Here is a 23,674-nt window from a genome sequence, read left to right on the forward strand (position 1 = left end):
GCCATGGCGTTGTCAGTTTATTTTCGATTTATGAGTTTGACTGTCCCTCTGGTATCTTTCGTCCATCTTTTGTAGACGAAAAGAACGTCTGGCGTACATAATTTTAATCTTGGCATCTGCTATGAGTTAATTCATATAATATTGAAGACACTTCACCAGTGTTTTATACAAATATAAATGTCAATTCAAATGATGAACCAATACAAGATGACATTGTTTTTTATTCAACAACAACATTGTACAACATTTCTTAACGATACAGATTCAACATGTTAAATTCATGTACTAGAGACAATAAAATGGAATAAATAACAGTCTTTAAAAGTATCATTCATCACATAGCAAGAACTTGTTGAGATGCATTTAAGTCAATTGACAAATTTCCCATAATACGTTTTGTGCAATACTTGTAATTAAAAAAAACGAGAGAGAAAAAAACAGACCATTATCGATGTACTTTCCTTCTTTTTTTCTCCAATTTGATTGCGTAAACCTTATCTTATATAATTACGGCAAACAGTTGATCATAGTTGCATAAGCAATTTTCCTACTCCAAAACAAATCCTAGACAATCAACTTATGTCACCAATGCTTGCATTGGGTTCAACACTCTTCAAGAAATATTATGTTCAGTTGCTGAGTTCATATCGATTGTTGATCATACTTACATAAACTGTACTTTACAATCAGTTTGTACTATAAAACTTAAATGAAGACATATTTTTAAGACATTTTTCTAATGTTCAAAGTGCCGTTAATAAATGGAAAGGTGTCAAACCCCATCAGTATGATCATAGTCACATATTTGATGGGTGTTAAAAACCGACAAAGGTGAAGAATTTTAAGGAATTAGATGCTACAAAAGTTGATACCAGAGAGACATTCAAACTCTTAACATTAACACTAAGAAGCGTATGAAGGTAAGATTTCCAAATACGTATATTCTAACATTTAATCCAGCAAAGCGCATTGGAAGAACTACATTAATCAAATGCTATTTTCATTAACTAGCACTTTCTCGATTCCACTGATGGTTGACTATTAGTCAAGAATGTGTCATCAATTCAGAACTCAGTAGTCCGTGTTTCGGTACTCTTCGATGATGAACAAAGACATTAATAAGAAACTATGGTTTCAACATCCTCAGGCAAAATTGATAAAGTATTGATTTGGCTATTTTGATGTCCCTTTTGGTAATATAGCTCTTCTCGTATTTGCCCTTAAAGCCAGTGGCGGATCCAGGGGGGGGGGGGGGGTTCCGGGGGTTGGAACCCCCTTTTTTTGGCCGATCAATGCATTTGAATTGGAGCATATAGTTGGAACCCCCCCCCCTTTTACTCTGGGTTGGTAACCCCCCTTTTAAAAATGGCTGGATCCACCACTGAAAGCCGTCTTTTTTTATTCCAGCGTCACTAATAAGTCTTCTTCTGTAGACGGAATAAGTCTTCTTCTGTAGACGGAACGCGCGTTTGGCACAGCTATAAAGTTTCAATCCTGGTATTTATGATGAGTTTATCTTCGCGCGTGGTCCTTTGCTTTCAAATGTTTCGGCTAGAGTGTTCCCGATGAATGTTAATCTAGCAAAGCGTACCTCGGTTAATGTTGCTAACAAGCACATTTTTATACATTATTTTTTTTTAATAAACTATCATGATATTTGGAAAGAGAAAAACAACTTATCAACTTCGTAAATATACCCGTGCTTTAGAAATTGCATACCCGACATTGGTGAATCTGTCGAAAACCAAAATTACACTATCGATTAATTTTGGCAGTTTCCATAATTTTGTGAAAGATGGCATCTGTATCCAAAATATTCAACAGAACGCCAACATTATTCTCAGGCAATGCCTTAAATTGCAAACATGTTCTAGATTATCAACAATCGTCCTCGAAAGGGAGATTTTTTTCATTGTCTGGTTCTTATGGTAATACTTGAAAAATCAAAGCTTTATAAATCCTGTAAAATGATAAAAACGTGATAATAAAAAAAAAACCTAAGGGTTTTGTGCATGAATCAGGCATTAAAGATTTTTGTTTAAAACTTAGAACATTTTTTTATTATTATGAATTGCTTGCTATGAGGTATGTTTTTTAAATTGCTCACAGAACATTCTTATTTTAAACGAACAAAAATATATATATACCTCTCCCGTAGATCTATGAATTTCAAAAATTTACCAGCATTTATGAAAATATAAGATTCTCGGAAAATTTGATTAATCAACTCAAGACAATTTATCATCTCGGTCTTAATGACAATATCATAAAACAGGGTAACATGTTTTAATCAAATGGCATGATAAAAAAATATTCCTTTCATATTCGTATGAAAACAATGGTGGATAAAACCTTGTTTTATAGCTAGCTTAACCCCTAACTTGTTTGACAGTCCCATACAATTCCATTATATTGACAACATTGTGCGAACAAAGAAAACTGATCAATAGATAAAAAAATAGGGGTAAAACAGTCATCATTGCGTTATAATCTTACTCACTATAAAACAAAGAAATATGTCTACAAAAAAAACCAGAATGGCATATATAAAAAGCACATTCGCAAAAACAAAAGTAAAGAATACAAAAAATTACCATAGCATAACACCACAATGACGGGTTATATAAATACCGAGCCATGCAAAATGAATAAAACCACAAATTATAAGAAGTAAGAGGCATCTAAATGTTCAAAATATGCCGCACATCCCCATGTTTTGAACTTTGAAATTAAATTATTCTAGGATATAATTATTTACGAAACTTCATAGTAAAAGTGTTACAGTTTTAGACGTAAAATGAGTTCCTGTTGGAAATTGCATTGCATATATGAACAGTATCTTCTGAAAATTTGATAGTTCCGACTTTATATTAGATAAATCTACTTCAGACAGAGCGTGGTCATAAGTATTCGTCACTTTGACATTTTTCGGTATATATTGTATATAAAACTACATTTTTTCAAAAACATATTTTGGGGTAATTTTTGGTTTGATTTTAAGCAACTTGGTACCATATATTTAACCAAATTAAATTTTAAAAAAAATATTGTATGTGTTGACATCAAGGGAAAACTAAAACACCTGAAGACAAAACTATTATCAAATAAACAAACACACTTTAGACAATTATTCGTCTTTTAGGGCCTTCTTGATAAAAATCCAACCATAAATGCCCTCAAAATATTTTTTGAAAAATTGTGATTTTATATGAAATATATAGCAAAAAATGCAGGTGACGAATACTTTTGACCAGGTACTGAAAATAGAAGAAACTTCATTTCATCCCGGCGTTAAGTAAGGGTTCTACAACAAATGTGTCAGTACTTTAAACTAGTTTCCTGACTACTATTGACGAAGTTATATTTTGTGAGAAAGCATATGAAAATAATGTATGTTTTAGATATTAAACTGAATCCTTTTGATAGTTCTGTCAATACAATGGACAGTTATGTCATTTTGACTTTCTACACTTCACTCAACACAGCATCTATGTACGTGTTGGAAATACAGTTTTTCGGCGGGTGCCCACATCAAAGCAGACATGTTCTTGTGTTGTAGTAAATCACAATTTATGGACTCCACACTTTGAACAGTTTATCTACTGTCACTTTTATAATTCGGTAAGGATACGACTAAGTTTTGCTTTATAGATTAATGTAATAAAAGTTACCGTTACCTTTAAGATTGTTTTGCCTTATATAATCATCTATTATGTAATTATGTAATTTATGAACTGACCAATTCTAGATTTGGATATAAACTCATAAGTAGAAACTAAAATGACGGTGACGTATATTTATTAATTTCTGTGTTATTTTTGTCTTTTGTGGAGAGTTGTATTATAGGCAATCATACCACCTCTTTATTTTATATTGACTACGTCATTGCTAAAATTAGAAAAATACCAACAAATGAGATGAAAGGGGACATTTAAAAATCTCAAGTCGAAGAGAAACTGACAAAGCCATGGCAAATAAACGAAAGACGACCAAAAGAAAAAAACAAGTCCACTATCACTTCATATAAAAACTGAAATCTGAGCGCCACAACCCTATCAAAAATGGTAGTGATATCAGCTCCTTTGGGTAAATTTTGCTCCACTAGCGGTGGTCTTGTGTCTGTTTTTCTCTCAATTTTGTGTTGACGGCAGATGTTTATTAGTCTGTATAATAGTTTATTAAAGGTAACAGGATATCAAAATATTTATAAAGCCAAACAATTACAAAGTTGAAAAGCATTGAGGAGGATCCAAAATTCCAAAAAGTTGTGCCAAATACGGCTAAGGAAATCTATGCCTGGAATAAGAAAATCCTTAGTTTTTCGAAAAATTTAAACTTTTGTTTACAGGAAATTTATAAAAAAAAAATGACCACATTATTGATATTCATGTCAACACCGAAGTGTTGACTACTGGGTGGTGATACCCTCGGGGACGAAACGTCCATCTTTTTAGTTCTTCTCCATACTAGGTGAGATGGATACATTATTAAGATTTGTTGAAGACAGCACGGTTTCATTGACGTTTATCAACCATTTGCGTTTATTCATATTAATAATGGAGCTTGTTTCTTGTGCCGTTTAATATTTTTCCCCGCGGTTGAGTTTTATCCTTCTCCATTTTTTTCATCGTTCAGTTTTACACAACTTCTGACATTGCATTGTATGTTTTCATACCTTTATCTATCTTTTGGGCTTTGGTTGTCAAGTAGATCATCACTACCAAGTCAACACAGAAAGTGTAGCTTGGTCGGTGGTTTTATCCCGAGAGTCAGGCTTCGTCCACTACAACAAACAAAATGACTGTAATAATATAACCAATAGTGTTTTTTTTAAATAACACACAATTGAAGTTTTTGATGTTTGGATCCATATAAAATACATACATGTATATAAAACATCGTCTATTAATATTGAGAATCTAATTTCAAAAACTAAGTTGTTATTGAAGAACAAATTGAACCCAATTAAAAAGAAATGTGAGCCTTTTTATTTTGTAAAAATATTTTAGAAAACATTAGAATGTCTGCAATTACTGACCAAAGCCTTTTCGTGATATCACACATCTACCTACAGTTCCCTAGGGTAAGTATGTACTGTGTATATAATTTCCCATTACAAAAACATAATCGTGAACAAATTAGTTTGGCTAGCAGGGTACAAAAGAGGGACGAAAGATACCAAAATATACTAACAACGCCATGGCTAGAAAGGGAAAAAAGACAAACAGACAAATGATAGTACACATGACACTCAACGTATATTTGTTCCGCCTAACAGACGTTCCAATGGAAACTTTGTTATACACGTTGTCATGATATATATTCCTGTTGGAAGAAATATTCTATACCATTTATTCCGTTAGGAACATATACTGACATTCGTGACAACACAACATAGAAAACTAAAGAATAAGCAACACGAACCGACCAAAAACTATGGGTGATCTCAGGTGCTCCAGAAGGGTAAGCAGATCCTGCTCCACATGTTGCACCCGTTGTACAATCTAGGTTAACCGACCAATTCATCATAGAACTTTTTCTGTTGAGCTGATCAACTTTTCAAATAGGATTAGTTTTATAAGATAGAGAATACGCCGTATACTAAACATATGGTGGAAGGGAGATAACAGTTGTACTACTTCTACGTTCAGTACACATTTGGGTTCTACCTCTTGTTCCGGGTAACAGTCACTCAATTTTCAATCTAATGTATCTTTCAAACTCAAATTTATTTCGAGTATACATCAAATGATTAAACACACCCAATTTGTTTTCGTTACAGAAGTACTGAACTATCTGGATGGTAATATACCCTCGAGGATTAACAGACAGCCGGGACAAGTATCGACCCACTCGTAATTTAAACAAGAGGCTGTCACAACGACAGCAAACCGGATTTATTAATATTTATTTGTGTCCTGGCAATATCACAAGAACCATTACTGATGAATGGTGAAAGTGAAAATCGTCAATATCAAATTTGACCTCCATTTTGTCATCAGTATCAACATATTAAAATTTGAAAAGCTTAGATTGAATGGTTCATGAGCAAATGCAACAACGTGAATGGAAAGGCCATTTTACAATCTTTCAAGAACCATAACGCCTGAACGGTAAAGGTCAAAATCGTCATTATTGAACTTGACCTCTATTTTGTCATCAGTAACAACATATAAAAATTTCAAAAGCTTTGGTTGAATGGTTCATGAGAAAATGCACGGACACGACTGGAAACACCATTTTTCAATCTTTCAAGAACCATAACTCCTGAACGGTGAAAGTCAAAATCGTCATTATTAACTTGACCTCTATTTTGTCATCAGTCACAACATATTAAAATTTGGGAAGCTTTGGTAGAACAGTTAATGCGTAAATGCACGGACACAACTGGAAACTCCATTTTTCAATCTTTCAAGAACCATAACTCCTGAACGGTAAAGGTCAAAATCGTCATTATTGAACTTGACCTCCATTTTGTCATCAGTAACAACATATTAAAATTTGGGAAGCTTTGGTAGAACAGTTCATGCGTAAATGCACGGACACGACTGAAAACTCTATTTTTCAATCTTTCAAGAACCATAACTCTTGAACGGTAAAAGTCAAAATCGTCATTATTGAACTTGACCTTCATTTAGTTGTCAGTAACAACATATTAAAATTTTAAAAGCTTTGGCTGAACGGTTCATGAATTAATGCACGGACAACATTTGATTGCCGCCCGCCCGACCGCCCGGCCGCCCGACTGCCCGACTGCCCGACTGCCCGGCCGCCCGACCGCCCGGCCGCCGTACATCCCCCAAATCAGTAACCGACATTTTTGTCACAAAAATCCGGTTAAAAATCAGTATCAATTTTAGTTTCACACTTCGACAATAAAAGCTCTGCATTGATGCTGAAAGCCGAAATATTAGAAAAATCAAAACCCTAAATTCAAATTTTGAAGCAATGATTTTAACAAAACGAACCACACAAAATTTAGTCAACCCGGACAATGAATGTGCAAAGTGTGAAAAAAGTATAAAAGAAAAAACTATACCAAGTTTGATATGGATTTGCAATTGTATCCAAGGAAGCTCTACTGATAGTTTGCATTTATTTCGATAATTGCTATATAATGTTTTATATCTAACAACATTAGAGTTAACACATCGGTACACGTAGGTACATTATAATTTATTATTTTTATGTAATTGCCAATAACACTGATTTGATTGCTATGACTGCTACTTCAAACCCTTCCTGACATTTTTCATCCGGTTTTGAATCATTGTTTTTTTTCTCAGTTTACTCCCTCGCTCATCTTAAATTTAACTGTTGTTCCCCTAACTAACGTTTTCATAGTGGAATGGCTGTTAGGGTTTAAGTTACGAGTTAAGAGCACTGTGCGAAGGCAAAATACATTTATTAAATGTTACGTATTCATTTAAAATTTTGGATTATATATATTGTTGTCCACTGAACTTCTATGTTTCCTTGATTTGTCACTATGTTGTTTTATATTCTTTCCCACTAATTTGTTTCAATCTATATCCAAAGAGTGGTACTTTGATTATTATTATATAATCATATACCAAAATGTTTTACCCACATATTACTACAGACTACCATTTTTAGCTCACCTGGCCCAAAGTGCCAAGTGAGCTTTTCTCATCACTTGGCGTCCGTCGTCCGTCATCGTCAATTGTCGTTAACTTTTACAAACATTTTCTCCTCTGAAACTATTGGGCCAAATTAAACCAAACTTGGCCACAGTCATCATTTGGGTATTTAGTTGAAAAACAACTGGGCCAAACTTAACTGAACGTAGCCACAATTGTTATTAGGGTATTGAGTTTTAAAATGTGTGCAGTGACTCAGCCAACCAACCAAGATGACCGCCATGGCTTAAAATAGAACAAAGAGGTAAAATGTAGATTTTGGCTTATAACTCTAAAACTAAAGCATTTAGAGTAGGTTAGACAGGGTTAAATTGTTTATCAAGTCAATATATATCTGCCCTGAAATTTTCAGATGAATTGGACATCTGTTTGTTGTGTTGCTCCCCCTCAATTGGTAATTTTTGAGGAAATTGTGCCATTTTTGGTTATAATCTAGAGTACTATTATAGATAGAGATAAACTGTAAATAGCAATAATGATCAGCATAGTAAGATCTACAAATAAGTCAACATGATCAAAATGGTCAGTTGACCCCTTAAGGAATTATTACCCTTTTTAATCAATTTTAAACAATTTACATTAATATGGTAAATTTTTGTAAATTTTTACAAAATATTTTCCTCTGTAAGTAAAGGGCCAAGTTTATCATGGATAGAGAAAATTATAAGTAGCAAGAATGTTCAGTAAAGTAAGATCTACAAACACATCACCATCACCATAACACAATTGTGTCATGAATCCATCTGTGTCCTTTGTTTAAAATGCACGAAGACCAAGGTGAGCGACACAGGCTCTTAAGAGCCTCTAGTTTCTTCTTAAAGTGCAGACTATTCACTAGATATATATATATATATATCAATGACAAATTATAGTTGCCAACATGATGTTGACATTTTTTTAATGGAAATTGTATGAAATTGTACCTATATACATGTCATCATAGAGGAATGAAATTAACATACATAACAAATAGATGCACTCTTTGAAGAACAATCATCCTGCATAGTATCAAGCAACATTGTTTGGATGCATCTTAGTCAATTGTACAAAATACCTTTGTTTACAGTCTTATTAAGAATAAACAACAATTTATTTCGGAAAGATACGCAATTTTGATACTCAATCAAGTTTCCAGACAATCGATCTGTGTCACTAAGGCTTTCACAAGTTTAATTGTAACACTCCCTCTTGATATTATAAGTATTTCCAGTTTTAAACTCGGGCATTAGACTTTCATATTGATTTCTGAACAGAATAATATAAAATGTACTTTGGTAAATCTTCATATATTTCTAGAAACAAAAAAGATACCAATTTTAGTTGTATTTTCCCTTTTAACATTTCATTCAAAGAACTAACGAATAAATCAATATTAACTTTGTAATGACCATTCGGTTCCTCTACAACATTGGATTTCAAATTTCAAATAATTTTAGTATTTGGCTTTGTTTCATGAATAAGGTTTATATAACGGCTCTAGAGGACTGCAATTATAAAGTATTTTTTATAGCCTTGGTGGTGAGTCTATAAGTCCCGGAGGGTATCATTGGGTTAATGCAAAACCAAGGAAAACTCATCAACTATACGATAAATACAACGGAACAACAGGAACACGGAACTGATCAAACCTTGAAAATATACTGTTTATGAATTTTGAAATTATTAAGAAAATATAATATAAGCCCAAAAGAAAGATTATAAACAAGTTTAGATTGAAATCAACGTTCAAACCTATGATTGCGTGGAATAAAAAACGCAATTTTTATACGTGTCCATGGAACAAATTTCGTTGTTGAGGGGTCTAAATACAGCACAAAGAGAGTGAAAATATATATTATAATAAAATGCATTTGACTAGCAGGTTGAACCACTGATGTTCTGTTGACTGCCATTGGCGATTGCCAAATAAATTGATCACAAGGTGTAACAAAATGAATCTCTATATACATTTAATACAAAGTAGAAAACAAGAAATTTGCGGCTAAGATGGTAAACCACAACAAAAGGTGCTAAATTTTAAACACCATATCCGGATTTCGACAAATAATGTGTCTTCAGTGATCGAAAAGTATTTGGAAGGCCATTTAATTTACCTCAATTTAGGATAGACTTGAATTTTAAAGATATATATATATATATATAGAGAGACAGACCGGGAATAGCCTCTGTGAACGGATGCGAGTTCACAAAGAACAAATAAAACACCCACAATACAGAAACTCGTCAATTAGTGCCCATCTTGACACTTGTGGTAAAAAATATTTTCAAATAATACCTTTTTTTAAATGTAAACGGGATGAAGCCTATCGAAAGGAGATGGAACGTTATTTCATCACAACGTTCCGATCAAAATTAAATCCCGAGAACTTTTAATAACGAACAATGCCGGAACGTCACAAACCTCCTTAACGACGTCACCCATAACGACGCCATATCAGTTATCCTGAAGAGTCCAAAATGGAAGGATGCAATCGATTGAATGGAATTGTTAACTTTTTATTTATTTTACTATTTTATTTAATAAATATATATATCTGCACATGTGAAAATTATTTATTTTTTATTTTATTGATTTTATATTTACGTTGTGTCATAGATTATTCGTTCAGTGTATGTTCACTTGTGTTAATATGTCTTTTAATGGAGTTAAGCAATTTCAATTTGTATTTTATAGTGTGTCTTTCTATGTTGTGATGTTACACTATTGCATCAGATAAGGGTGAAGGTGTGTACCCATTTAAACGTTTGGCCTCGCTGCATTTGTTTTTTACCTGTCATAAGCTAGAAACCTATGGTCAGTGGTTGTCGTTTGTTGATGTGGTTCTTTAATGTTTCTCGTTTTTTGTATAGATAAGACCGTTGGTTTTCCTGTTTGAATGGTTTTTGGAGCCATTTATAGTTTGCTGTTCAGTGTGAGCCGAAGCCCCGTGTTGAAAACCGTACTTTGACCTATAATGGTGCACTTATTGTGACTTGTATAGAGAGTTTTCTCGTTGGCACATCTTCTTATTTATATTGGCTTTCTAATATCCTCCTTGCACATTCCTGGTGAAAATTAATCCGGAAATGCGCTTCGACTCATGAAATTTTAAAGTGTTATTTTCATATTTTTAGAAATGACAGGTGATTGATTATCTATTTGGATAATATTTCGTGTCTGTAGTTAAATGATTACACCGCTTGTTGTCGAGCCTTCGACTTTAGTCGAAAAAGCGAGACTAAGCGATCCTACATTCCGTCGTCGTCAGCGTCGTCGTCGGCGGCGTCCACAAATATTCACTCTGTGGTTAAAGTTTTTGAAATTTTAATAACTTTCTTAAACTATACTGAATTTCTACCAAACTTGGACAGAAGCTTGTTTATGATCATAAGAAAGTATCCAGAAGTAAATTTTGTAAAAATAAAATTCCATTTTTTCCGTATTTTACTTATAAATGGACTTAGTTTTTCTGCGAGGAAACATTACATTCACTCTGTGGTTAAAGTTTTTAAAATTTTAATAACTTTCATAAACTATCCTTGATATGTACCAAACTAGAACAGAAGCTTGTTTATGATCATAAGATGGTATCAAGAAGAAAATGTTGTGAAAATAAATTTCCACTTTTCCGTATTTTACTTATAAATGGACCTAGTTTTTTCTGCGAGGAAACATTACATTCACTCTGTGGTTAAAGTTTTTAAAATTTAATAACTTTCATAAACTATCCTTGATATGTACCAAACTTGGACAGAAGCTTGTTTATGATCATAAGATAGTATCAAGAAAAAAATTTTGTAAAAATAAATTTCCACTTTTCCGTATTTCACTTATAAATGGACTTTGTGGTTTAAGTTTTTAAAATTTTATAATGTTCTTAAACTATCCTGGATTTCTACCAAACTTAGACAAAAGCTTATTTCTGATCATAAGATATTATTCAGAAGTAAATTTTGTAAAAAAAAAATTCACTTTTTCCGTATTTTACTTATAAATGGACTTAGTTTTTCTTCCAGTTAACATTACATACAGTCTGCAGTTAAAGTTTATAAAACATTTATTAGATTCATAAACTATCCTGGATTTTTTTACCAAACTTGGAAGCTTCTTTCAATCAAAAGACAGTATTGTGAGGGAAATTTTTATTGATGTTTTTCCTCATTTTTGTTGAGTCTGCGATTAACAGAAAAAGTAGGCGAGACACCGGGTTCCGTGGAACCCTTACGAATTTTTTTTTGTTTGTTTGTTTTTTAATTAAACAATTTCATTTTACAAGTTTATAATTTTGGATTCTCTAACTTTTAAACGAAACAAAATGAAAAATCTCAACAATAATAAATCAATATTTTTATATCAAACATATTACGTATCTCAGTGATTGAAGTTTGCTTAAGTACACCTAACCCATATACGTAACGCGTATTTTCATTACGCATATATGTTGTTCACACCACTATCAATGTTAAGTATTGTTTAGAAGAAATAGGCATTGAATCAGAAAATTGATTTTACCTCAGGGTTAGTTCTTATTTAATGAAATATGAATGCTGACGTAAAAAGTAAATATACATTAAATCGTTAAGTTGGTTGCACTCTACCAGGATGTTTATTATAGCTTATGGTTTTAAACTCTTCTATTATTGTAGACATAATTAGAAGATTTTCAAGATAAGCATTTACCTTATAATTCAATTCAAATAGGTCACTCTAAATAAAACTTCTGTTTTGACTAAAATGTACAAAATGGGTGGAAATATTTAAAACATTTGTTTATACGTGTGTATGTACAACACATTTCGTTGTAGAAGAGTCTAAATACAGCACAAACACCATTTCCAAAAGACCAAAATAGTGAAAAAGTATATTTAAACAAAACGCATTTGACTAACAGGTCGAACACATAATGTTCTGCAACCCTGCTGACTGCCATTGGCGATTGCCAAATAAAATTGATCACAAGATGTAACAAAATATATCTTAATATAAATTTAATACTAAACAGAAAACAATAAACTTGTGGTCAAGATGTTATGCCACAAACATAAGGTGTCAATATTTTTTGTACACCAGATCCGGATTTCGACAATAAATGTTGGGGATCGAAACTGTATTTGAAAGGTCATATAATTTACTCTCAATTTAAGATAGATTCTTGAATTTTTAAAAGAGTCAATATAGGATAAACGGATCGTATAAACCGGATGGAAAATATGATACAAGCCCAAACGAAAAAATATAAACAATAAATACGTTCAAACCTATAATTGCGTTGGATAAAAACCGCAATTTTTATACGTGTGCATGTTAAACAAATTTCGTTGTAGAAGGGTCTAAATACAGCACAAACAACATTTTCCATATATAAATATAGCCTGTGAATTTGTCTGACAAAAGTCTAATACCATGAAAAGTAAAATCACAAAAATACTGAATTCCGAACGGAAAGTCCCTTATCAAATGACAAAATTAAAAGCTCAAACACATCAAACAAATAGATATATTCCTGACTTAGTAAAGTCACTTTCTTATGTAGAAATATGAGGTAACTTGTTAAAAGTGCTATGCGACACATTAATTTTGTTGATGAATGCTAACCCTTTCGGAGAACCTGATTTCACTCCCGGTTTTTAGCGGAGTTCTTGTTGTTTCTTATTTATTTTTTATAACTGTTGATGTAAATGTCCTTTGGTTTTGTGAGTCTTTGTTTACTCCTTGGTTTTGATTGTTATTGTCTTCTATACCTATTTTTGATTAGTTGAAATAATTAAGATAGATGGATCGGTCAGAAATTATACATTTCCGACAAATAATATATAAAGATGCATTTTTTTTTAATTTTTCAGTGCGATGCGAAATTGTTTTTCTTGAGAACAGAACTCTCAACAGAGGTGAAAACATAAGGTTAGCTAACTCTAAAACCAGGTTTAACTCAACATTTGCTTCGGAAATGCATGTACCAAGTCTGGAATATGAATGTTGTTGATCTTTCGTTCATTTTGTTGATGAATTCTAGCGTTTGATTTAATCATATTGCATGGACTTCCCCGTTTTTTAAATTTACATGAGAGCTTGGTACTTTATTTTTATTTTTGTTTTGGTTTAAATGCATTTTTGGTCATTGAAAGGAACGAGTGATTCATTATTACTTTACAAAACATCATTATAGCTTTACAAAACATTAAGTTAACAGGAATATTAAAGCAGAAACAAAATAATCAAACGTAAAACTGCAAATTACCTTTCAAATTGTTTTACTCGTCTAGATATTTTTTTGAAAAGACGGTTAGCTCTTGATAAAAATCGTTAATTTTGTCAAAAATTGTAATACATGTAGAAGTTCTAATGCAGCTGCATGTTCAATGAATGCCTTTCTATATAGATAATAGGCGGGATTGTACCATGACTTTACAGAGTTTTGGTTGTGATTAATAATTTGATTTAATTAGAATTACGATTGCTTTTTTATAATGTGAAATAAAAGAAAACTCATCAAAGATACAAGACATACAACATTGTTCACCAGACGCACGTTCCTTAAACAGAAGCAACAAAATAATGTCAGCAAATCATATTATAGCAATTTGGAACTTCCGGTATAACAAAGTCAGAAATATGACAGTTGTTATCAAATATTCCGATGTTTGTATTGCAATTCAGTGTTTCTGTTGTTCTTCAGTTTTTCTCTTATAGTTGTCGTGTTCCCTCGGTTTTAGTTTATAACCTGGATGGGTTTTCTCTTAATCAATTTACGACTTTTTTAAAAACAGCGGTATACTACAGCTGCCTTTATTTAAAGATTTTATAATCGAGGCTTTTCTTATACGGATTAAACTAGTGAAAAACATTGTTATCAATAAAATTAACACAAATAGGAAAAATTCAAGGTTAAAATATTTTCCTTCAAACCTCCTCCTTACAAACTTCAGGATGAGTTTAGAATACAAATTTGCTTGACTTAAATTCTTCAAATGATATTAACTTCAATATGTTTGAATTATCGGGAACTTGAGAATTATTTTTACATTCAAAAATGCTATTGCTGTCTGTCGATTTCGACCGATGAATAACAAATTACCGATTGGAACAGCAAGATGGAAACCCGCTTTGGAAAAGAACTGTTTCTGCTGCCACGGAAACAATCGACAAAATTGAGAAAAGTATCGTTAAATCTTTTTAACGTACATTTGTTATTTATAAATATGAAGACTATTTAACTTCATATTTTATAAAACGTTATATTCGGTTAATTTTTCTAAATTTATGTTGTATACAGGAAAACTAGTCCTGAAAAGGCCTGTTAATTAATAAAAAAAAATATTAATATCTGGCTAGAGACTTTAGTATCTGCTAGCTTTCAATAAGTTAAAATGGGGTCTGTCAGGGATGTTTGGCTTTATTATCCATTCAGCTTCTGGGGTTAATAACATCGTATTATATTAAGTCATTATTAGCCAAGATAAAAAAAAAATACTCTAATATTAACAGATAATAAACGTACGAATTAATCAAAGGACATGTAATTCTGACGTCCCCCACTGTCAACCCTCTACCTGTTCATAAGAATGTGTGACATATTTTCGACCTTTCTAGATAATATAACTACCTTCACCTTCGAATTAGATTAATTTAAGTCGGGTCATGTGCACAGCACCGACAAATGCCTATAGATAAATACTTAAGGTCATTGTTCAAGTTCGTTGATCTGAATTTTGACGGCATATCTTTGTTAAAACATTAAGTCAAAACGTAAATGAATTATGAACAACATGTGTAAGTCACGTTGTGATCTGGTTCCAGAAAAGCACTGGAAATATTATGTTCTTCTGAATACTTTTAACTTTATTTGTTGAATCAACCTGTTTGGAGTATCCAATGTTTGTATCAATACTGACAACAGTAGTATATAACGATGTTCGAGGGTAGATTCAAAGCTTGGAAATCCATATGCATGAAAAAAATACATAAAAAATTATAACAAGATTGTTAATCTTAATATTCTTGACTAAGGCAAATATTGATAAAAAAAAACAAGCATGATACCAGTTAAGGGTCATTGGTAAAGTTTATTCATTTAAAAACCACTACAAACACCTTTGCAGATGAATTAAACAACTTGTCTTTTTCAAAACGTTAGAAATGCTTTAGAAAAAAAAATAGTATCTGTATGATGAGAATTAAGAATATCTGACCCCCTGTTTACAGCTAATGAAAATTGTCGTCAATTATGGCTTTGAGTTACGAATGCATTACTCAGAACCTCGATCAGAACACCACCAAAGTTAACGCAATCAAGAATTCGCTTTACAAAAAGGTAAAGCGTTAGTCATATACAATTGTGATAATATTGCGACAGTTGGCAACTTGTATGAATAAAAGGTCACGTGGTACATACGTCAATGACAAAATTTACTAAATGACATTAATACGTGAATAGTAGATGAACGTTTTGGTTATGTATATAGTTCTTTGAGGCCAATGGCAACTCAACATTTGGGATAATTCTCCCTCTTACATGTAAATTCTCTTTATTTAATAACACATTAATATTTGATATGTAATAAATAAAATTCTGTTTTACGTTCTGGTTTTGCATATTTTTTTCCAATTGCAAGACCGTGGCTGCTCACCACCTGGAGGTGAAAGTACGATTTAATAGTGTCTATTTATAAGCACTTGATAATATTGTTTTAATCTAACATGGTGGTAAATAAAGATTGGTTTTATATATTGTCACTCAGTACATTTCCAAATTTAAAGCTGATTTAACCGTATTTAACAATATAATCGTGTGGTACAGTCTGATCTCAACTAAAATCTTATTTTCATTAAGTGGTATAAAACTTCCATGTGTATTATTATTTCCAAACACGCGTGGTTTCACTATGACCGAATTTTTATGTAGGTTAAACTTTTAAAATTAAATAAAACATATCTTACTTATTACATATCAAATTTAAGTTAGATAAAATTACTTGTAGTTTACCTGTACAGATAAACAAATTAAATTAGACCAAATGTAACGTGAATAAATTTGTTAGCCCCGATGATACCATGGATATACTTATGATTTAGTCGAAATAGTTTTCAACCACGTCAATGTACTTTATATTTCCAAAACAAGTTCATCAAAATACATTGAGAGAATGATTGTTAAAGCATGAGACAAATTGAGGGTTTTTTTCTTGTTGCAAGGCAATTCAATTTTAGCGTGATTCCCTATTCTATTTTCGATAACAGTTGTGACCTTGACAAAGGATTCTCTCATCTATTTTCGGTTACAGCAGAGACCTTAACTAAATATCTAGATTATAAAAAGCCATTATTTTGCATTAACCGTTACTTACTAACGCGCATCTGGCGTAAATACAAAATGTAATCCTGGTATCTATAATGAGTTTATTTAAGATGGTATATAAAAAAATTAAGATGGTATATAAAAAAAAAATCATAGAAACAAGACTATTATATTAGATATAGGGTTTTTGATATATGTGGGTTTATGATATATGGTTACAAGAGCACAATTGTTCGTAATTTATTTTCCATATGATATCATGCAGTGGTGTTCCATATCTTATATTTTGAAGACTACAGCAACTAAAAAAATCAATGACAGCAGTTCCTGTTATCAATAATGTTGGCGTAGCATAACGGTGAAAATTTTATATTTGTATGGTCATGTGGCGAAAGTTTATTTTAAATTTAGTTAAAAACAGCATCTAATTTTTCGTTTATGGAAAAGCCAAATATCTAATGTTTCTGACTTGCAGAAATTCAATGTATTTTCTATATCTTGTAAAATATGAATTCGATTTTCTAGATTTCTAAAACCTAATTGAAGAATCCTTCGATTAAAAGTAGGTCCAATCATATAGTATCCGACTAGAAGCCGTACATGTTTCTTTTCCGAGTACCATTTTGATGAAAACAAACTTGCAAAAATGGAAACATGCACTGGTTTTCTCGTTTGGATTGTTTCATATTGTCATGTCAAGGCCTTTTTAGCCGACTATGCGGTATGGGCTTTGCTTATTCCGTACGGTGACCTATAGTTGTTAATTTCTGTGTCATTTTGGTCTTTTGTGGAGAGTTTGGTCATTGGCAATCATACCACATCTTCTTTTTTATATATAATTGCGCACATGAAACCATACATTGCTGTCTTTGGTCTTTACTGAGAATGTATAAATTTTAAACTTAACCATGTGATATAATTTAGTGCGTTAATGAGTATAAATGGAAAAAAAACACTTAACAAATTCCATGCATTCAAATTCAAAAAATTCCTAGATTGACACGCTCACACCCAAACATTCGGCAACGTAAATATGCTGCAACATAAAAAAACTATTTAAGCAAAAATGACATAAACAAAATAGCTGAAATTAGTCGCAAGGTTACGAAGGAGTTAAACCTTAGTTTCTTAAAATATGGTTATAAAATAGAAAAGTTGGGATTTTTTCCACACCCTTAACAGCTTTCCGGTCTAGTTCAGTCATTCAACATACAGGACAAATTGTTGCAAAATTAAAAAAAAATTAAAATCCTGATATTGGCAAACCAAGTACATTTTCGTTGCTTTGCTGATGTGGATCTATACACAAGGCACAAGGCCTGATATATACCCGTTAACACGATGAAAATAGAACATTTGATTAAATCAATGTACTTATCTGTATTCCCTATGGCCGTTAAGTCGCCCACATTTAAACGGAATTTGTCTTATAAAGAGAATATAATTGTATTTAAATGTAATGAGATTTTTATATTCTAGTTGTACAATTATATAATCCAATTTCAAAAGTTAACTTATATTCTTGGAATTGTAATTACATCGGTTGGTACCAAGAACTTGTTGATTAATATTCCGTATCTACTTCACAAATAATACACGATGGTCTTGAAGTATAGATTTTGCGTACTAACGTTGTTTATCATCTTAATAACGTGTTATATTATTCTATTATTTGTCTTTATTAATATTACTTTTACTGTCTGTTTTTTAGATATCCTTTTGACGTAACTCTGTGCTTATGTATCCCATCATACTTTGAACCACAAAATTATTTTATGATGTGACACTGTACATATGTATCTTGTCATACTTTGAATGACAAAATTATTTTATTTATTAATATTACTTTTACTGTTAAATTTGTTTTTTGTGATATACATTTGACGTGACTCTGTACTTATGTATCCCGTCATACTTTGAACCACACTATTATTTTATTTATTATTATTACTTTTACTGTTAAGTCAGTTTTTGTTATATCTATTTTAAGGGACTGTATTTATGTATCCCGTCATACTTTGAACGACAAAATTATTTCATGTCTACCTGTGCGAATTTCAAACGCGCAATTTTACACCAGTACTTAAAACCCTCCATCTTTTATGGGTGACTTTACATAGATAACTAAAATCGTATAATATAAGCAAAATGAGGATGTTAAATTTGATGTATGCCTTTTTGTGCTTCTTCGTTACATTTGTTGTTTTTATAGTGATTAAGATGATAACACAATGTTGACTGCTGTACCCCTATTTTTGACCTTTTTACCGATTGTGTCTGTTTGTTTTGTTCACGCATCGGTGACAATAAAATGAAATTTGATGCGACTGTTATATAAGTGAGAGGTTTAGCTAGCTATAAAACCAGGTTCAATCCACCATTTTCTACATCAGAAAATGCCTGTACCAAGTCAGGAATATGACAGTTGTTGTCCAGTCGCTTGATGTGTTTGAACTTTTGATTTTGCCATTTGATTGGGAATTTTCCTCGGAGTTCAGTATTTTTGTGATTTTACTTTTTACAATAGTTTATTCAAAGGTACCAGGCTTATAATTTGATACACCAGACGCGCGTTTCGTCTTCATCAGACTCATCAGTGACGCTCAGATCAAAATACACGAGTAGGGGTACTTACTTCTCTTAAGTAGACTACTAAAATAAGAATAATTGGGAAGGACAGGAAACTATTGTTCTGGTATTTTCCCTTAATCTGATAAATACTAGTGGATAACCATAAAACATGTAATTGCATCAAATTTAAATAATAACTTGGAACATCAGTTCAGCTTCGACTGTGCAGCTATCGAGTACGATCAATATGACAATGTCACAATCTTGATGATCAGTCTATCACCTCCGCCAGTACTCCTATTCCTAGTTCTACTGCACGTAGATTCATGGATACTGTCATTGAGTAGAGAATAATGTTTTTGATATAATAAAAATAACAAAATTTACCGTTAATATATCAATATTGTTATTTCTTTGGCTACAATGAACATATGGAAATGTTTAATCCTCCACATTTTGCATTAATGTTTGATGTAAGTCGATAAACAGCAGCTTAAAAATATGTGTGTGAGCGTATATTACTCTTAATGAGAAACTCATTCTTTTTCATATAGGAGATAAGCGAAAGATACAAAAGGAATAATTAAACTCATAAGTTGAAACAGGCTGGCTGTACCACGACAAAAAAAAAGAATTGGACCAAAAGACAAACCTTGAAACAAACAACAGTATTTAAACCAAGGTGATTCAATCGTTAATTGCAATCGGATACCATAAATGTATCATGCTTTTAAACAACATATGGTAAAATCGATGAAAGACCCCTCTCCTTAATTATTGAAAACTATCGTTTAGCATTAAGAATAATATCTTGGTGTACCTAAGATACACCCATTCGAGCTAACGCCCTCAAGGTGAATATTATACATAGCATACACCATAGATTGCTAATTGCTAAGAAATAAATAATGGCAACGATTTATTGCGGGGACATATCATAGTCAACAAATTACCAACTTATCAGAGAATAAAAACTTATGACCAAATAAGACGTAATCCGGATTTGGTGTATCTGATTTACGCCAAGATTTCATGGGTAATGCAAAGGGATTAAATTTGAATATTTCAGAAGGGGGTTTTCATCAATTTGATCTTATTTTATGGTAAAGCATAATAATTGAAGGGTATTACATTTAATGATCGCAAATGCATAGATACTTATTCGTATTGCGGCTTTTTTTTTTATTATAGAGTAACGGTAGTGTTCCATATTTTCTTTCTTGAAAAATGCACAATATTGAAAAATGTGTTGCAGTTCATGTTACTTTTAATGTCAGCAATGTGACACCCAAACATATGTATGGTCAAATGGCAAACGATAACTTGAAATGCACTTGAAAAAAACAGCTTAATTGATCAGGCAATTTTTTTTTATTAGCTCATTCGTACATCAGTTAGGTATATTGTGTTCACCTTGTGAAATAGAATTTCAAAACTTCTTTATTATTGAAGCTTTAGATTCCATCCCTGTATCACAAAATGACGAGACATATTTCATTCTGGTACAAAAGTCGTAAAGTAAACAAATGGTTGTTTTCTTGTAACCCTTTTAAGTCTGATTTTGATTTTATTGGCGGTTTGATCTAATAATAAATATCTTTTTCTAAATTAATGTTTTTGTAGCATAACTAGCTTTAGTAATGTTTACGTTTCTCTGTGATGACAGTTCTTGCGTGTTTTTGTGTTCACGTAGCATTGTCATTTTATGGATATTTTTTTTAAAATATAATCATATAAGCAGAAGGTTTGGATAGCCATTTAACAAGGTTCAACCCACCAAATATAATGTCCTGTACCAAGTCAGGAATAAGGCAGTTGTTATCAAGTAGTTCGTTTCTATGTATTTTAACGTTTGGTTTTGTTGCATATCTGTGTTTCTGTTCTTCCTGGAACCCGGATTTATTTTCTTTCGGTCGATTTTCACCGGTATACTACTGTTGCTTTGATTTACGGTTTTTAAACCAATTTTTACAAAATACAATTGGAGACAATTTTACTTAGACTTACGATAGTGTTTTGGCTTTTTGACTTGATAATACGGGTATTGCAAATGTGTCAACGCACCTGTCATCACTCCTTCTAACGATCACCTCATTCTTCTTTTGTCGCCATGATTTTTCTTCATATTGATTAATGAGATTCATCATCGTCAAACTACTGTGGGCGTAATTTCTGGTGTCTTTTGGTAAAATTTAATACAAATGTAGCCTTCAAAGTGATTTAACTTGAAAGAAAAACGACAAAAACATATATCAACTGCGAACCAACAATTATTATTTTTCTGTATTGCAAATTCATTCCTTGTATGCCATAAAATACATTGGACAAACTTTTAGACTGCAGCTATGATTGTGCATATATCATATGCATACTCAGTATTTATGAGACAGTGTTCGTCCTAGTTATGATAATGTTAGCTCCCTCGAAAACGCCGTCTGTGCTGTTAAAAAGTTGTGGTTGATATACAGTTTGTATTGGTTAAAAGATGCATGCATATGAAGAAAGTTAATATGATTTTTTTTCTAAACAGGCTGGTATGGAAAAAACTTGGCCTATAGCATAAATAAAGAAATAACGTTCTTAATCACGCTATGTCATACCTATTGGACCTTGTGTACTGTTTCCTTGTACTTTTGTAGAATATTTTGGAATCGATGCATTCTGATATTACCTGTAGTTTAAGTTTATAAACCATTGGATCGAAACCCATTACCTCTGAGCCATTCGATCGAACCAATGTATCAAAAGACTAGGTCGTTGGATTGAATTCCCAAGCCAATGCACTGATGGAAAAACTTTCTGACATTTTCCATAAATCAATTTATTTCTATTTCTAACGTTTTGTGATTTGTCGGCATCAATCTCAAACACACATTCCGCAACAAAAATAAACTAGTGTTCGGATTATGATAACGAATTGGTTCTATGATAGCCTTGAGGTCTGTTTTGTTTTATTTTTATACCTGCAAAATAAATTGCCTTGTGGTTCAGTTTGTGGATATTTAAGCCAAACTAATCATAGCAAATCTATATTTAACATTATATATTATTTACTTTCCCTGCTTGACATTTAAATACTACTTGAATACTTTACCTATTTACCTAGCGATGTCTTTCTCAAACAACAACACAAAACCTATTTCTCAACCTCTTCAGACGAGTGCATAATTCGTATATCAAACATACTTATCTAGCCGTCCTTCCCCTTGTCAGAAAAAATATTATGTAACAGCAGCTGTTAAATATAACATTGCTTTGCCAATACGCATGTCCCTTTACTTATGATGAATCAATTTATTGACATTTCTTCTCCGCCAATACTAAATCATGTGATAGCGTGTTATTGGTGTCCTATTTACCCCAGTTGCACTGTAATAGCGAATGACCTTTACAGCAGCCATATTGTTTCGTTCTATTTAAGGCTTCCACGTAAAACATGTCTAGGTGATTTATTTTGCTGAGTTGTTTGTCAAGAAAGGTGAAGGACGACTGGTAATTACCACTCCCAAAGCGTATTATCGGAAATCCGCGGCACGAAGCTGTGTAAAGTCACGTGGCTTTGCTTGTTTTGCAAATCAATACTGCTGTAAATGTCAGTGTACTTTGGGGTGCAGTTAAAGGGAATTCATATGAGGTTAATAAGGGATGAATTAACATATATAAACCGACAAAAGATATCGATTTTATTTATTTAAATTTATTTGATTATACGACCTTGTCATAAGATTTGAGCACATATGTCATTCAAATATTTTGGTGTAGAGATAAATTAATACACAGAAGAAGAATATTGTTTTATTTTTACTTTACAATAAATAAACTAACGGAAGATTAAGATTAAAAAAGAAGACTTTTTTTCGCTCAAAGTAATGGGTCTATTAGAAGAAATATGGTTATTATATCTATGATGTCATTTACTAGAGATAAACAAAGAGGTCCTTAAGAGGGAATAACAAAAATATATACCGTCTATTGAATAATTTACAGTATTATTTTAAATAAACATTGCATATGTACAGTCCATTCTACATTCTTATTTAATGTAAGGATTAATGCTCAGAGTGAGACCAACTATTAATTTTTTATTGCATAGAAATATGTAAGATGGTGGGACTTTAAGGAAGATGACAGATTATTCCCAATCATAACAGTATATATATGTTAAAG

The 23,674-nt window shown here is 32.0% G+C and overlaps 1 long non-coding RNA gene across 1 annotated transcript; it reads right to left on the reverse strand.

The window, feature by feature from the left end:
- Positions 1-19,692: 19,692 nt before the first annotated feature.
- LOC143066368 (uncharacterized) lies at positions 19,693-22,704 on the reverse strand. The gene is made up of 3 exons (XR_012975579.1): positions 22,610-22,704; positions 21,572-21,731; positions 19,693-19,840 (listed from the first exon to the last, which is right to left on the reverse strand). It is a non-coding gene; the product is annotated as an uncharacterized LOC143066368 (long non-coding RNA).
- Between the last annotated feature and the right edge of the window lie 970 nt (positions 22,705-23,674).

This window comes from Mytilus galloprovincialis, chromosome 3 (genome assembly GCF_965363235.1).
Source record: "Mytilus galloprovincialis chromosome 3, xbMytGall1.hap1.1, whole genome shotgun sequence".
Classification (NCBI taxonomy): Eukaryota; Metazoa; Mollusca; class Bivalvia; order Mytilida; family Mytilidae; genus Mytilus; species Mytilus galloprovincialis.